The sequence below is a fragment of the Pistacia vera genome, unplaced genomic scaffold, assembly GCF_008641045.1.
Source record: "Pistacia vera cultivar Batoury unplaced genomic scaffold, PisVer_v2 Contig999, whole genome shotgun sequence".
In the NCBI taxonomy this organism is placed as follows: domain Eukaryota; kingdom Viridiplantae; phylum Streptophyta; class Magnoliopsida; order Sapindales; family Anacardiaceae; genus Pistacia; species Pistacia vera.
This window is the reverse complement of record NW_022196888.1, coordinates 189,189-198,491: the sequence shown is the minus strand read 5'-3', so window position 1 is coordinate 198,491 and position 9,303 is coordinate 189,189. Positions and strand designations below refer to the sequence as shown.

Below are 9,303 nucleotides of genomic sequence, written 5' to 3'. Positions count from 1 at the left end.
CCAATAAGCCAAACACATTTTTTTAAACATTCTAAATAATCTTCAAGATAATTTATTTTTCTATTAATATAACATTTATAGTAATACAAATTCCCTAAATCAAACACATCCTAAAAAGTAGCGAGGTAGGACAAACTTTGGGAATTCTTTAGAGAACATAAACCCACAGATTACATGGAGGCGAGACGAAGAGCCTTGTTTGTCGCAAATGTTGAGAAGCTGACGGCCAGAAGACGTTCATCGGAATTTACTAAAATTTCTCAAACATGTGGGGGTTTACCATAAGTTCCCTTTTTTATGATAAATGAATTTAAAAAAAAAATTAATTATACTTTTTTATAAACAAATAAATCCGGTGCCCGCTCAAATTCAAATTCAGAATAAAATCTTTCTGGTCTGATTAGAACAACCAAATATACCTGATGGATTCACAAGAGCCAGAAAACCTCGAACTCGATGCCGTATCCGTTGCCAATTCATGTTCACAGGGCCACACATCAATTCTCTCTCTTCCAGCTCAACAAGGCGGCATCATCTGCCTTCTCTGTCTTTCCAATCTCATCACAACTCCACGCTCCCCCACCCTCCATGTCTCCTACGCCCTCTCTCAGCTCTCACTCTCACTCCCCTTCCCCCTTTCTCTCCGCTCCCACGCCCACTTTCTCGTCTCTCCTCTCCTCCAAGCGCTCTCCTCCTTCGATGACCAGCCTATTGCGTGCCAAATTATCGATGTAATTACCACTCTATGCACCTCAAGCGATGCCGATATTTTCGCCGAGTTTGTCTCACATATCGCCGACAAACTCTCTTCCGGCGCCTTGGCCTGGAGTCGGAGGCAGCTTTATATGGTAATGTCTCGTGTTCTTTTATGACATTCTTCATTTTGTTTTTAGATTATGTAACTAATTGTGTGTAATTGCATTTTCGAATTTCATCAACTTTTGCTTAGATGTGTGACTGGTTCATTATCGTATGAATTTGTGTTGGTTACTGAGAAAATTCAGAAACTATAGTTTACTGTAATTAATTCTATGTTGCTGAATTTTCAGCTAGCTAGCAAAGCATAATTAGTTTTGTTGTGAGAATAGGTGATTAAGTAAACTTGATTTTCTTCTTTGAGAGCAGAAGCTTTAGTTGTATTGGTCGTATAATCCTTACGATATGAAATAAATCTATACACAGCTCAACCTTCTTCCCAATCAAAGTAGAGAGCACCAAAACACTTGTAAAATAACGTGATTTCTATATCTTCTGTTTGCAGAATATATGATGAGATAAACATAATTCTTAAGCCTTGTATACGAACTATGAGACATTTTTTATGCTGATTAAATATTTTGAATGGCCTTAGGAAAAGAATTTCAGAGTTTAAAGACACATGAGTACATCAGTTAGACCGATTATCTTTACATGTAGTCTAAGCTTAGGAATATACAAGGATGCAGCTTAGAGTAATGTATGACAATTAAAAAAAAAGCAGTTGCTTATTTGTTTAAAGCAAGGTTTTCATCTTCTAGTAATGTTCTTAAGACTTCACAATTTTTTTTAATCCTTTTCATTTTGTGGTCTCTGTAAGTGCAGCTTCACTGCTTTGGGTTCTCTAATAGTCGAACAAATAATTCCTATGTCCTCATTAAAGACAGAGAGCCCTTATCTCCAATCTTGTTGCAGGCCTTCATTTGCCAAGGTATGAAACTGCTTAACCAGAATAAGATTTACCTTGAATGCATCTCCCTATGTACCTAAGACCTATTGTTTCTCCAAGTACAGTGGGAAATCCATGGAGAGATCCTTTTGTTTGTGAAAGTATCTATCCCAATGCGAATCCATCAATAGTGACGGAGCTGATGTTCTTTTTGTCACTGTCCTAAGCCTCTGCATCTTTCATTGGAGCTTTGATGAAAACCCGAGATGTGCGTTCGCCTCAACTGATAGGTCGTCACATTCTCTGAGGCTTTTTTTTCTTCCTTTGTAGCAATTCTATTTATTCTACTTGGTATGTCATCTTTTGACCTTTCCTACCAGGGTGTAATCTCAAATATGCACCTCTGGTTCTGAAATTATTTTTGAACTCCAAAGGTTTACTCTATTAGAGGAGTTTAGCGATTTAACAAACCTTAGCAAAAGTCAGTAATAATAGTATAAAAAAGTCAAAGATAATTAGAATCTATGGCTGTGTTAAGATGATAACAAAAGTCGGTAGACAAAAGATAGTTGCACTTGTTTTGTGATTTTTCTTTTGGAGGAGAGCAAGATTAAAAGTTCAAGGAAGAGCGTATTTCTAGTTAAGTTCTTCATTTCAACTCTGTAATCAATATTTAACCTTCCAACTTAAAAACTGCATATTTTGTCATAAGCAAGTGTTTTAGGATAACCACTCAATGAGTTGCCCAGGAAATGTCCCACAACAGTCATAAAAGTCTAGAACTTCAGAAAGTTATGCTGAATTCAAGAGATTCATGCTTTAATTTTGATTCAATCCATAAGGCCGAGTAGCATTCATGGTGACATAGATGGATATATACAGTCATCTAGATACTCATCCATAGTATCATCAATGTTGTCTTCTCACAATTAACATTTCAATTATTTTGCCCAGCACTTTTGACGCATCGGCTGGAAAGGATTTTTTATAAATACAATTGCCAATGACATATGTAGCATGAGTTTGGATGAGGCAGATAACTCATGGAAATAACAGAAGATGGAGAAGATCGTCCTTCCTGAATGCTTATTGCTGAGGCCATCAAAGGCCCTCTACTTTCTCGGACAGCCTAGTCCAATCAGCACATTAGTTTGATCTTCCATTTTTTGTCCTCGGAAGGTGCTCTGGGCAACAGATCCAAGTTTTGGTGGAAGAAAACATTGCAGACTATGTTTTTGAATACTACGATTGTCAGGTGAGTGACTTTCATAAGAAAGTAGCAACACACAGCTACATAGTTTGACTGTTGGGTATTTTATCAATATCGAACTATGTGTGCTGCCTTCAAGAAGAGAAAATTATCTCTATTACAATCTAGATTTTAACAAGTTTTATAAATTCCATATTTGTTTAGACAACTTACTCCGTTTGTATTTCTGTCTCAAATTATGTATTTCTTTACTGAATCACAAAGTAGAGTTCTTTCACAGCAAGCTGTAGTTGGAGTGATTAAGTTCTACTATTGATGAACAGAATGCAAGGATCCAACTGCAACTCTTGCCTTCAGGTGCTAATCTTCTTTCGACCGCTGAGCAAGCTTTCAAACAGAGGCTGGTGTTGGATTCACAACTCTGATCCAGTACTGCATCATGTTGCTGAAGTCCTTTTCACCCTTTTCAAACAGACACTGAAGCTGATTGGAGCATTTCTGACGCCCTGGATATTATCAACTTCTCAGGTTGAGGAACTAATTCTTGTTTGCAATGTGCTTAGAAGGAATACCGATGGTGAGATAAGCATCTACAGAGACATTCATTATGGCTGCTCAATCTTGTAGCTATTTTGAAATCACCATCTTCTCATGGAATTTCAAACCCAGCAACGTCAATTCAAGAAGCTCCAAACATGCTGTTCAGCTTGTCTAAATATGTCTGGGAAGATCCTAGTCAACTTTGCATTCCTTGTACCTACTGAAAGAGGTGTATGCATACAGTTATGAGGAGTTCTCAACCTCGAATCCAACAGCATAGATTAAGAATTCGATAATCAATCTGTGTACATCTCATTATTACCCTGGTTTATAAAGGCTATCTGAAATAAATGAGGAAATTGTGCTAGGGGTGTTGAAACTTTTCACTTTATAATGATTCAGGATTCTGATATGCGAGCCACGGAATTTGCAAAGACGCTGGTATCATATTCTTGGTTCAGTTTGCATTTGGATGTCTGGATTATTTCCTTCGGAAAAGTTAAAGTGGAGAGTATATCTGATGCTCAGTTCCCTTGTTGATGTACTTTTGGGAAGTGATACTGGCAATACATTAGAGATGGCCTTGTTACATCCCATCTGATCCTCCGATATGTTGTTTCTGCTTGGTCAGAAGAGTGCTGAAAATTTAGATTGTCTTCTTGTCAGTCAGAGTTTTACTTATTTACATATCAGTTCTTTATACAATGACAGGTATTGAGCTAATTCCATTGCTCTTTATGATTAGATTTATCCTGTCATTTCTCATTTCATTGACTCTTATTCAGGCTTGCAGTTGAGACCTCAGTTTTAGCTTCTTAGAGCAATACATTTCTCTCAATAGGAGCAACTTTCAGTGTGGGGCTGCTGATTTACACCTGATGTGGCTGGTGAATCTTTATGGTTCTTCAGGAATTTTGCCGACAAAACTACCAGATCTCCTAAGTCTAGAAGCTGAGAGGATCCTGTTCTATTTAGTGACTAAAAATGAATGGGATTTGTCTTCTGCAGTGATCCACTCATCATCATTGAGGTGGTTGTTCAACAGAGAAAATTAGAAGCCACGTTTACCAAATCCTGAAGTTCTGCAGAAGCTATGGAATGGATGTTGTTGTCCATGGTAGTCAGACTATTAATGAAAAGGTGATTGCAGAGTTGGTAGCAGCAGGAGACAACCATGCAGCTGCCATTCTGGTTAGCTTATTGATAGAGCTGGTAGAGCAAGAAGGCCACGAGCATGACATAGTAGCAATAGAAATTTCATGGAAAACTATTGACATCTTTCCGCTACTTCAGATCAATTATGTTTGCATGGCATAGCAATGCAATCCGTGCACTTTATTACAAATCAAACCATTAGCCGCAGACATTTATGGGATTTCACTGTTACATTTAACATTTATGTTCATGCACCCTGAAGTATCCTCTGACAATGAAGCCTGGGTAGCAGTAACTATAAAGGTAATGTGTTAACTGTCTTTTTAGTGATCATGATTAAGAGAATTGATTCATTCTCTCACTTTGTAGTTAATTGACTGCTTGGTCTCCACAGTGGCTGTGCATGGCTGGATCATGAAAGTCTAATAGTTATAGGCATTCTTTCTTAATTTTGCACCATTACACAACAATGCTCGTGAAGCTTCAAGACAATTGTTCTAAATACTTCCTTGGTCTCTACATAATAGCACCATGACACTGCTGTTCAAAGGGACAGCGTTGATTGATTATGATGAGGAGCAAACACAGGAGGAAGTCTGATATTTGTGCTTCTACTATACTATTTCTATTTAAAAGGTAGCACCCTTCATTGATGCACCTGTATGATTCCAAGCGATAAATCAACTTCTCTGTTGCCTTAGTTTACATGCTGCTTTACCAGGCCTCGTGGAATGGCAAAATTTTGTTGATCCATTGAACTCAAAGCAATCACTCACCGCAGTCAGCATCCACTGCCATGATGGGTGCAGGTGAGCATTGGGTCCCTTCAGTCAAGCTTGTTCTTCATATTGTCTTTTGGAATTGTTCACCAGATTATCAGACCAGAACAGTAGAGAACATAAGGGCTGAATTGTCCACAGGTTTCCATAGTCCATAATGGCTGTGTTAGAAGGCCTTGTTTTTTTAGTGACATCAGAGGGCTATGAACTGTGGACTCTGTATCATGGTGTTAGGGTGGGAAAACCTGGATTTGCAGGAGAAGAGATATTGCCAAGAGTTATTGGTACAGGCTGATGTAGAAGAGATGGCATTGCTTTGGCTGCTCATGTTTAGCATCGAAATCTTTTTTAATCATCACAAGCTGCAGTGCTTGTAGTGTGCATTGCTAAAACTTGAAATATTCCTTTGTGGTTAAGAACTGTGTGTTTGATGATTCCTGCATATCTGGATAATTGGAAAATAGGGGCTAGGAATGTCAGCAGTGAAATGGTGCTTCTATTTCGAGAATTACTTAATTCCATTTCTGAAGGCGATCAATTGCTAGTCAATCATGTGCTGCAGGTAACAGTTTTTCGTTCTTTATATCATTTGCTCCCTCATTTTGACAACGAATAATCATTATGCCTATTATAACGGACCGTGGTTTATACCTTGTTCTAGGTTTCTTTTATCAGCATATAAAAAGAAAGATGCTGAGTTTCAATTCCATTTGATATGAGGCGTGCAGAAAATACATGTATAGCAACAGTACTCAAGATGACCGCTGGGATGAGCAGGCAGAGAAGAAGTTCACCACAGTGCATGATTTGAGAGAGTCGTGAGTATCTCTCACTTATGTCATTCCAATTGTCTATGAAATCAGAAATGGAGATATGAGATTGTTAGAAGAAATCGAAACCTTCTTTAGGTCATGGATAGCTAGAAAAATGTTATCTTAATCAGAATTTGGGCTCCTCATCTTGTACATGAAGTCTTGAGGATAACACAAAAGAGGAAATTATGCTTCATTGTCGCATAAATTTTTTTGTTTAGGGTTAAGGTTATTATAAATCAAATCTTTTACACAAATGCTTAGCCTTTAATTCAAAGTAATCTATTAGACCTGGGTTAAAAGTAATGCTGTGCATGACATTCTTTTATTCTTTGCCGTTGAGGAGACCGTGTAGTATATTATCTTTTTAATGTTCAAAATACGCACTCTACTATAGAATACATTTAGTTTTATCAAATTTTTTATTTATTTATTTAAAACCTATTAATGATTTTGATCTATGTTCAACCATGTAGAGGTTTTTGTATTATTCTTGTACATAAACTTAATGGCTGCTAATTATAGTCATAATTAACACATTCAGAATAAGTATTTTGTATTTTACAACAAAAAACGAAAAAAAAAAAAAAAGAGATGAAAATGCTGAAGCACTAAGAAAGCTATTTCTAATCAAGACACTTGGAAAAAAAATTTGAACTTTAAAAAGTTTTCCTTCTACTGTCCCTAGTAATTAAGCCTCCAAGTCCAACCAAAGCATCAATCTAATGGCAAAACTGCAACGACATATTTGTAAACTTCAACGCTTAAGTGGAAGCATCTTATCTTGTGAACAAGTAAAATATGCCAGCATTATGACTAGCATAAACACAGTAAAGTGAATAAATTGTCCCACTAAATGAATATGCTCTTTCGCATTTCTCAATGCTACCAACTAACACAAATTACAATACATCATTCTGCTCTATCATAACAGCACCCGTCAAGATTTGCTTCCAGAAAGTACCACTTAAGGTTTGCTACATCATAAATTCATGACAGTTCTAATCAAGGTAAAGCTTGTAAGCCATAGCCCTAGTATTGAAGCTGCTGCGCATTTTGTTTCACCAGTAAATCAAGCATGAGAAAGGATGCGCAAACACCAGACAAGGTCAGTCCTACCCGTTCTTGAAGCAAGATCATCCCCCAAATCATCTGATCTCGAAAACATATGGTTTTTAATATAAACCTCAGCCAGTTTCCTAATCAAATCCTCCTTTAGAAAAGCATTTGATTTCAGTAAACTTTTACGAACCTTCTCCATATCTTTCAAGGTCTCAAAGTTAATATAAGCTTCAAGCATTGCAACCAAAGTAGATGAATCTAAATGCAGTCTTTTTGAACGCAGACTTTTATATGCCCCTTCCATTCTTTTGAGCAGACCACCTCGCGCAAACTCCCGAATAAGCAAATTATAAGTAACCTGATCAGGTGAACACCCATCTAATTTCATCTCCTTCAAACACCTATTAATCTTACTATACATTTTATATTTTCCATAAGATTGGAATTGGATAAGACCATCATAGGTATTAGTTTTAGGTTTCAAACCAATTCCCTCATCGCGTAAAGGAAAAACAAATCATCTTCGAACTTGCTGCTTCTGGAATAACCATGAATTATTGAATTGTAAATCTTTAAAGAAGGTTTAATACCAGTATGCTTCATTTCTTCAAGAGCACATACAGCTTCTTCCATCAAACCCTCTTCACATAACAACCGAATAATCTTTTCATAGTTCGATTCATTAATGCGTGACTTCTCCACATTCTTCCACATATCAAACACATATCGAGAAATCTTCAACTTTCAAATTTCAATTTTTTTTTTCCCTAAAGTTAAAGACAAGTTTTAAATTGAATTGAAGAGAAAGTACCTGGGGAATTAAAGTGGACCTAGAGGAAGTTTGAAGGAAGCGGATGACAGCCCAGAAGTGAGGTTTGGTCCAATCTCCGTCATGTTGAAGGATTTTCAAGGGGCAAGAACGTTTATTATTGAGCCTCTGAATCAAGGCTTTGAGTGCTTGGTGTTGATGGTAGGTCTCAACGAGAAGAGTTGTGTGTTTGGTTGAATTATGGAGAGAATAAGTAATGGGTTTTGTGGTTAGGGCTTTGGAGAAAAAGTTGTACATAAAAGGGATATTACGGTTAAGGAGTTGCAGGTACATTATATTCTCCATTGTTCTTCAATTGCAAGAGCTACTGAAGCCAACATTTGCTTATTCACATGTAACTTCTAAGCCTTTTAATATTCAACGTTTTTCTTAACTTTTTTTGTTTTATATATAGTTATACTGACTAGTTTAAGAAATATTTGTTAGTTGTTTAATTTTAATGATTTAAAAAAAATATATATATTTAAAGTATTTATTGTTTAACTAAATGTAATTTACACATGATAAATATTTTTAAGAAATTTACAATAACAACTACTTTTAACTATTTTTAGTATTCCTTATTTTACATGATTATTATGTTAATATTATAATTTATTAATCGTTAGACTCCATATGTTAGGTGATTTGGCAATAACAACACCACCTCATAGAGAAATTTACTTAATTAACCGCTTTTTGTAACCAACTACATGCACTTGCAGTCAGTGATTAGGAACTCGGCCCAGCCCCGTCGGTTGAATCGATTCAACCGTGACTTGGAGCCTTTACCAAGTCAGGTTACAAATTTTCCCATTCATTCAAAACCTTGGAAATTTGTACATCAATTCGTGAAAAGTTGAAGGCTAGAATGTTAGAGTTTTTGAAGAGGAATGGCTGGTGAGTAGAATGGTGGCAACGACATCGATTTTCGGCGAGTGAATAGATTGAAGATCGCAAAACAATGTCGTTGGCGATTGGGGAGGTGAACGGGGGAGGGGTGAGATGGGTTTTGGTCATGATGCTGAGGGGAGTGTTTTCGTGGTGATAGGGGAGTGTTGACGTTGTCGAAAAATGCCCTATTTGTCGATGCCGACGGTGGTGTTTGAAGTGTTTTTGCAAGATTTCAAACATATATGGACTTAAAAAATTTTTAGGGATATTTTTGTTAGATTTCAAACATTTGACACCGGTTTGACCCACTGGTGAAACCGGTTAAATCGCTTGATCTGGGACTCAGTGGCTTGGCCGGGTTACTGCATGAGTTAGGTTTCTAATCACTGCTTGCAATT

General features: G+C 36.9%; 2 pseudogenes; one reads left to right on the top strand and one right to left on the bottom strand.

Annotated features, from left to right (window-relative positions):
* The first annotated feature begins 422 nt into the window (after positions 1–422).
* Positions 423–5,459, top strand: LOC116121604 (annotated as a pseudogene).
* Positions 5,460–7,213: 1,754 nt separating this feature from the next.
* Positions 7,214–8,317, bottom strand: LOC116121603 (annotated as a pseudogene).
* Positions 8,318–9,303: the final 986 nt, after the last annotated feature.